General features: G+C 37.4%; 1 non-coding gene across 1 annotated transcript; it reads left to right on the top strand.

Annotated features, from left to right (window-relative positions):
• The first annotated feature begins 8,620 nt into the window (after positions 1–8,620).
• TRNAI-GAU (transfer RNA isoleucine (anticodon GAU)) lies at positions 8,621–8,692 on the top strand. Its single transcript has one exon. It is a non-coding gene; the product is annotated as a tRNA-Ile (tRNA).
• Positions 8,693–8,911: the final 219 nt, after the last annotated feature.

Genomic DNA, 8,911 nt, shown 5'->3' with positions numbered 1-8,911 from the left:
AAACGATACGGGAGATCGATGACCTCACCGCCTAAAGCTTCTGTGAGGGATTTCCCATAGATTACAGCTCAAACCCGAGCATTACCATTGTCCTTTCAATGCTTTCGTCGCTGCTAAGACCATAGCTAAAAAAGAGAAATTGGAGAAGCAGCGATACGGTAATCGCCCTTAACGGTAGAATAGATAACTCTCATACATCGGCGATACCGCGACAAACATCCGGGCATTACACTGCCCGGACGTCGCGAGATAACATGCAACGATCCGGACCCATATCATCGCACCGTAGAGAAAACAATTTCGGGCGAATGTATACAAGCGCTCCGCTGGCCATATCGCGACTTAACCTAAACAACACTTATCAAAGCCGCGCCGTATACTAATGCACTCAACAGAGCTACACCGCACCCCCAAGACAAAAGATCACGCATTGCCGAAAACCAACGTCAGAATAAATGGTGTAGGTATTGTAAGAACTCAGGCCACGAAATTGAAGAATGCCGGAAAAGGCAGTACTATAACGAAAGCCGGTCGGGAAACGCGAACGATTCGCCCCACAGGACGCGGTGAAGGCGAATCAACCGCGACCAATGCGTCCAATAAATCTAATAAACCTAGCGGAAAACACGGCGAGCACAAGCAACCAAAAATCCAAATAGCTACGCTCAATTCTAAAGAATTTAGACACGCGCCAACAATAAACGTGTTCATCGATGGACTACTACCCTACGTGAAATTTATGGTAGATATCGGAGCTGCCCCAAATCTGATAAAGAAACATGCAAAGCAATGCAAAAATAATCAAACACGATCTCCTGTTTCTTAGCGGAATAACGGAAAGTATCATCCCCATCCTGGAGTCCGTTAACACAACCTTTCTCGGAAACAAAATTAAACTTCACCTCGTGCCGGATGATTTCCTGATAGCACAGGAAGGAATCTTAGGATTCGATAATGTCACCATCAACTTTGCAAAGAAGATAGTATCGCAAGGAGTCCCTCTACCCTTCTCGCAGCGCGAATCAATCGTGGTCTCAGCGCGTTCCCGCACGACTTGCTACGTGAATATAGCAAATCCTAGCAATTGTAACGAATCGCGACGATAGAGCCTATCTTCACGTTATTAACACGGGAACCACCGACAGCGAAGTTGTAATACCCATGGTAGAGCTGGATATCCTGTCCAACAAACCCATAAAGGAAGTTAGATCGCTGCGCGATCCTCCCAAATTAATTCGGTCGAGTCCACAAATCCTAACGATAAAATTGCCAATATCGAGAAATTATCTTCGTCTGGAACATCTAAACGAGTTTGAAACAAGCCATATCAGAGATCTGATAAAAAATAACGCGGATTTATTCCAGAGCCATTTATTTCCATGCCAGGAGATCCTTTAGATTGTATGAACAAATATATTCATACCGCATAACCACTCATGACGAACCGTTAAACACTAAGCAATATCATTACTCGCCTATTCACAAGGAGATCACGTGACAAGTTAACAAATTATTAGCAAATAATGTAATTACGCCATCGAAATCCCCATATAACTCTCCCCTGTGGATAGTTCCCTAAAAAACCAGACTCCAAAGATAATAAACAATGGAGAATGGTTATTGACTTCAGAGCATTGAATAAAAAACCTATAGGAAATGCGTACTCCCTACCTAACATCGAAGAAATACTAAATCAATTAGAAAGCGCTAAATATTTCAGTATATTCGACTTGGCGTCCGGTTTCCACCAGATTCCAATGCACGAAGTCGATGCGCCGAAAACGGCCTTCTCTACATCCTACGGGCATTATCATTTCAAACGCATGCCATTTGAGTTGAAAAATACTCCGGCGACATTCCAAAAACTAATGGACTAGGTGCGGATTTCAGGGGATAGCGTTGTTTGTATATTTAGACGATATTGTAATATACGCGAACTCCCTACAAGAGCACGAAGTTAAGTTTAATAAGCTAGCAGATGAGCTGCGAAGGCTACGGACAAATGTGAGTTCTTGCGGAAAGAGGTAACATATCTCAGTCATGTAATTACGAAGAAACGAGGTACGCCCCGATCCGAAAGAGATAAAAGCCATAGAAAAGTTTCTGCGGCCCACTAATGTCAAAAATTCTTAGGCTTTGCTGGCTACTACAGACAATTTATCCTCGATTTCTCTCGATTTCTCTCGAAAACAGCCAAACCCTTGACCCAACTTTTAAAAAAAGACACGCCATTTCAATGGCAAGATTCGCAGGAGCGCGCTTTTGACCGGCTAAAGATAATGTTACGTCCGGGAGACTTCACGAATTCTTCTCTTTCGAAAAAAGACAAGGGCTGCTAATCTGAAAATGAAGCGCTTTGAACGATCTAAAGAAACCCTAAATAAATAAACAAAAATTCCTCTCGAGATACATCTCACTATCAAAAAAAATAATTCTTGGGACAGCTTTGTCGGCACCGACAAGTTTATAACATACCAATAAAAATAAAAAAATATTATAACAAAAGCAAATTCCTAACGGATAAGAAACGCGTCGGATCGTTCGAGGGTGACACTCCGCAAATTGATGGGGAATCTAAGGGAAACGCCAATCAAGAAGAAACGATTAGGCTGTTGACGGCCACACCAATGAATGATTGAGGGTGTGGAATGGCGGTAAAATTTTTACTAACTAATTCCATCATTTGCTAGGAAATCTGGAAATAAAAACAATCACAATTCATAGAACACCGCTCCCTTCCTCTATACTCACAATTTTTCTAAACTATCATTCGACAAGCCAACGCGGAAATCCATCACACCCTCAGATATTCCTACCCCTTCGGAACCCTTTAAAAACCGCGACTGATGCCTCTAAGAGTACCGTAGGAGGCGTCCTCAGCCAGGGCGAGATAGGAAAAGATTTATCTATAGATTAAGTATCGCGAATATTAAATACCGACGAGCAAAATTATTCGACTATCAAAAGAGAATTGCTGGCAATTGTATACTATGTTAATCATTTCCGTCCCTATCTGTACGGCAAAAAATTTAAGCTGGGTATTACAAACCTTTGATCGAGTTTCACTCAGTGAAAGATCCGACTTCACGATTAATTCGTTGGCGTTTAAAGTTAGCAGAATATGAATATGAGGTGATTTATAAAGCGGGAAAAATTAACGGCAACGCTGACGCTCTCACGTAATCCGGTTCTCTCAATCTAGCCACAGAAACTCGCGACACATAACGACGACTCAGATGAGTCATCCTGGATCTCTTGCTTACCGGGCTGGCATCTTTTCGACTACCGAGACATGTGATGATATTTATCGCAAATAATATATTTAGAATAACATGTCAACAATACAATGATACATATATATATATATATATATATATATATATATATATATATATACTTATATTACAGTATACGTATATTATACATGTATTCTTTCGAATCCCCACGACCGGTACTCCAGAGAGATGATGGTCCTATTCTCTTGATGGATAAAGAGAGCTCAAGCCAAGAATCCAGCGACGATCGTGACGAGACGGACTCCGACGTCGACTCCGACAGCGAACTACTAGTAGATAATGTTAATGTCCCTTTTGAATTTAAAAAATGATTTTTGAACGAAACTAACGAATGAACTGTCACAAAGAAAAGATAACTTAGTAATATTCGTATCTCAAACCGGCGAGCCCGTAGACAAAGGAGCGCATGACCTCAAGGAAAACAATTGATACCCCCCCGATAGGTAGGCCGCTGATAGGAAAAGTAAAAGTAATACCCGACGGAAAACATCATATACTAGCTATGGCAATCGAACAAGGGAAGGGAGTTTCGGCATCAATAGAGATGCAGGATCTCTGAGTCGCTATAGGCTCGTTAGCCATAGGACGCGACGTGAGAATTAAGTTTAGCAACTTTATCAATCTGTAAAAGTAATGTAGACATCATAGAATGGAAGACAGTGCATAGAATGCTTAGAAACACCTTTTGGAACGAAAATATTAAAATTACGATTTGCAATAATTTGACTAACATACCTGAAGTTGAGAACCGAGACACGATAATTAAAGAGTATCATGCCTCAGCGATGGGCGGACACAAGGATATAACCAAAACATATAACCGATTAAAAGAGCAATACTATTAGCCCAGCATGAAACGAGATGTATAAAATATGATAAATAACTGTCGGGAATGCCAGATTAAAAAATTAGTCCGGATTAAGTCAAAAAAATCCATGATTCTAACCGATACACCTGATAGAGCGTTCGATAAAATCGCTATGGACATCATGTCTACTACCGACAACTTCCACCGGGAATTCGTACATTCAAGATTTACTAACGAAATACTCGGTAGTCATTACCTTAAAAAACCTCGCTGCTATCGATGTGGCCGAAGCATTTATTAACGAATTTATATGTATCCATGGCACCCCGAAAGCCTCACTGACAGACTAAGCGTCATACTTCATTAACAGTTTAATGCGTAACATCGCGCGAAAATTTCGTAAAACATTACAAGACTACAGCATACCGACTACAATCGAATGGCTTCGTCGAGCGTTCCCATCAAATACTGTGGGAATGTTTAAAAAATTTTGTAGATAAACATAGCGAATGGGACCGTTATCTTAAACTAGCGAACCTTTCATATAACACTAGCGTACATGAAGGGACTATGTTTACCCCTCACGAGTTAGTTTATGACAGGATAGCAAGAACCTCTACTAATGAACCGGCGCCAGACGATGACGAAAAGGAAAGCTACACGCGTTACTTGACAGATTTATACCATAGAATTTCCGAAGCGCAAACAATAGCCCGACGTAACCCGATAAATTCGAAAATAGCCCGACATAACCTGATAAATTCGAAAATAAGATTCAAAAAATATTACGACAGGCGAACAATGCAACGAACCATCCGAGTAGGCGACCGAGCATACTCTTTTAACTCGATATAATCGATAAAAAGATATTTTGGAAATTATGTAATATATAATTATCTTTTTTTAAAAAAAAGGTAAAAAAGGGTGTCAAGTATAATGGATATTGCCAACTCAAATGATTGTGTAAAATTTATATAGAAGATTTGATATCAATAATTGGCGCCAAGTTATAGTCCTACAAACATGGAGCTACAAGTCCATTTTAGTCAAATTATATATTTCAATCGTATAAAAGATTTGATAAACCACTGTTTTAAAAAAAGAAAACTCAAGTAGTAGTTTCTTTAATTTAAAAATAATAAAAATCAAATTATTAGGTGTACAAAAAAGTTCTGAGCTTTAGATTTCATACAACCGAAATAACAATTTAAATTTTATATATCTTCGCCCTTTTGCGGTTTTAAAGCACATTGACATTTGGCCTTCTAAAATTCCATACGGTTTGGCGTTTGATGCACATAACCTCAAAACTCAGTAGTGTTCACGATGGCAATAACAAAAGAGCATATTCGATTTTCCATCCACTTCGCGTTTCATCTGAAGAAAAATGCTGTTGAAGCCATTGCAATGATTTGTGCTGCATATGGAGAGAATGTTGTAAAAGATGGTATTATGTAAAAGATGGTATCAAAAATTTCGCCAAGGAAATTTCAGTCTTGAAGATGAACCGCGTGCTGGACGCCCTCAAAAGATTGAAACGGACGAATTGCAAGCACTGCTGGCAATATAAACTCTGTGCAAACTGAAAAGGAGCTTGCAGAACAGCTTAGCGTTACGCAGCAAACCATTTCCGTATGTTTATATACGATGGGAAAGGTTCAGAAGGAAGGCAGATGGGTCCCGCATGAATTGTCCGAAGACAACAAAAATCGTCGACGTGACACTGCACTCACTTTGCTTTCAAAGTTCCGGAAAAAAGATTTTCTGCACAAAATTATTACAGGCAATGAAAAGTGGATTCTTTATGATAACCCTAAACGTAGAAAATCATGGGTTGACCCTGGTCAACCTTCGATATCGACACCAAAGCCCAATATCCACGCCAAGAAGGTTTTGCTCTGTATCTGGTGGGATTGGAAAGGTATATTGTATTACGAGTTGTTACAACCGGGTGAAACAATCACGGCAGACCGCTACCAACAACAATTGACCAATTTGAGCGATGCATTAGTTTATACTCTAAAAAGAACATGAATAAGATGTGTGTGTGTGTGTGTATGTGTGTGTGTGTGTGTGTGTGTGTGTGTGTGTGTGTGTGTGTGTGTGTGTGTGTGTGTGTGTGTGTGTGTGTGTGTGTGTGTGTGTGCGCGCGCGTGTAGTGTGTAATTATAATTTAATCATATTAAATAATAAATTTTGCCTTTATTTGTAACATTCAAATAATCTCATCATTAATTTTGCATTTTCATTTGGTCTAAGCAGCGCCAAGTGTTTTTACATAAAAATTTTTTTTATTTAAATAAAATTTTATCATTTATTTTATACTGTTACTTTATAATTCTTTGTGATAAAAACGAGATTGAGTAAAGCAATTTTGTAATATAATAATATTTTAAAGCTAAATAATTACTACTACTTGGGTTAGAAAAAGAAGTTTTTAATGGATAGAAAGATATACACATAATTTGGTTTTTATTATTTTTAAATTAAAGAAACTACTACTTGAGTTTTATTTTTTAAAACAGTGGTTTATCAAATCTTTTATACGATTGAAATATATAATTTGACTAAAATCGACTTGTAGCTCCATGTTTGTAAGACTGTAACTTGGCGCGAATTATTGATATCAAATCTTTTATATAAATTTTACACAATCATTTGAGTTGGCAATATCCACTATACTTGACACCTTTTTTTACCTTTTTTTTTAAAAAAAGGTAATTTTATAGTGATATCAGACATTTTGAAGTATTATATTATATTATCGGCAACAATCGATAAAATAGATAGCAATTTTTTTATTCAATTATTTTTATTTATTTTTTTTCTTATAATCTCCTATCTTATTATGTTATCCTAATAACTTTTACGATTTTCGAAGGTATCGAGAGACACCTGAGGATAACATGATGAGGTAAAAGGTTACAAGAAGTGGTACAACTTAAATTTGGCGCCATACCGATAATAAAATATTATTATATTACTGGCGGCAATCGATAAAATAGATAGCAATTTTTTTTCAATTTTTTTTCTTATAATCTCTTACCTTATTATGTTATCCTAATAACTTTTACGATTTTCGAAAGTATCGAAAGACACGTATCCCAACTCTCTTCCGCTGGGTCGATAAGATTAATAGTGACCTCGTGATAGATGTTGCAGCCGTACAAAGGCGACGATGATAACGTTTCTTAAAGTAAAAATTTCCAAATCGGACTTTGCATAGCAATATCTCTGCTTGTAGGGCACGTAGCAGAAAAATAAAAATACTTTTATTATGCAAGTCGGATTCAAGCTATCGATCAAGCCTACTTAGAACTTGATCGGTTTAGCCGTTATTGAAATTCGATAATTTCAGATGCTCGAACCTCGACGACTCGCGTAAAGTCACACGGCAGTATTCTCGATTGATCTTGACTTGACACCTGAGACATTACCGTGTCTCCTGATATTTATAATATATAAAAAAACTTAATTAAAGAAAAGTTTTAAATTTTTCTATAATTGCAACATTTTATAGAATTAAAAATATTTATGTATCAAAATATATTTCAAAAGATATATCTCTTCAAGATATTATATTTTTTGAAAATATTTTTGGCCAAAAATATAATTTTTTAATTTACTTTTTTAATAATGTCTGGTTATATCGGACTTATTTGTTAAATATTTGAATTATTCATAAGATCTGAAATATTTTGAAATATTATGTTGTTCGGAAAGTCTACTGCAAATGTTCAAAAAAATTCAAATACAGAACAGTTCATTTACCATTTATTTTTCTCGCTATAATCTTTCAAATGGGGATTTGACAAGTAGAATAAAATTAAAATTATTTCATCAATTTATTTACATATTTAATAATTAGTTGACCAGAATGAAGATATTTTAAATATCAAGAGATACGGGTAATGTTTCGACGCCAAGTTCACGCGCAGCGAAGTTCGCGTAGAATGACGGCGAGACGCCTGTGACTCTATTTACGCGAGATCTCGGAACTCGGTCTACATTTTCATATCTCAGCAACGACTGCATCGATTAAGTTTAAATTACGCTTAATCGAAAGCTAAGTATCAAATTATACAAGAAAAGTGTACTTTTATTTTTTTTTTCGTGTTCTACAAACTGAGATATCGCGACGCAATCGCGACGCAAAGTTCAAATTGATAAATTTTAAGAAATGTTTAAGAAATGTTCTGGTCGTCATCGACCGTGACTTTCACCCTCTCTTCTTATTCGGGGGCTCGAGCCATGCTTGATGCAATCTCTCCTGTCGTGCTCCAGGAGGATTATTTGTATATTTGCCAATGGCGTTGGAGGGTGTCGCCGCTGCAGTCCGATCTGCATCCATCGAGAGAATAAGACCATCATCTCTCTGGAGTACCGGTCGTGGGGATTCGAAAGAATACATGTATATATGTATATTGTAATATATATATATATATATATATATATGTATCATTGTATTGTTGACGTGTTATTCTAAACACGTTATTTGCGATAAATATCATCACATGCCTCGGTAGTCGAAAGGATAAGATGCCTGCCTGATAAGCAGGAGATCCAGGTTCGATTCCTGGCTGAGGTGGTATTTTTTCGCAAAATAATTACGAGTTTTCACGACTGGTTCGTGGTCGGGCCCCGCCGTGACGCACACCTTCCCTTCTTATTTGGGATTTTCTTTTTTCTGTCGCAAGAGACGCTAATGAACATCTCTGTATGACAGCTCTTGAGTACTCATTTTTTTGCTTTGATATGTCTTTAACAGATATCCTTCATGTGAAATTGTATTGAATTAAAAAGAAGA

This window comes from Pogonomyrmex barbatus, unplaced genomic scaffold (genome assembly GCF_055798465.1).
Source record: "Pogonomyrmex barbatus isolate J1 unplaced genomic scaffold, ASM5579846v1 scaffold14, whole genome shotgun sequence".
Classification (NCBI taxonomy): domain Eukaryota; kingdom Metazoa; phylum Arthropoda; class Insecta; order Hymenoptera; family Formicidae; genus Pogonomyrmex; species Pogonomyrmex barbatus.
This window is presented reverse-complemented; position numbering and strand designations above follow the sequence as displayed.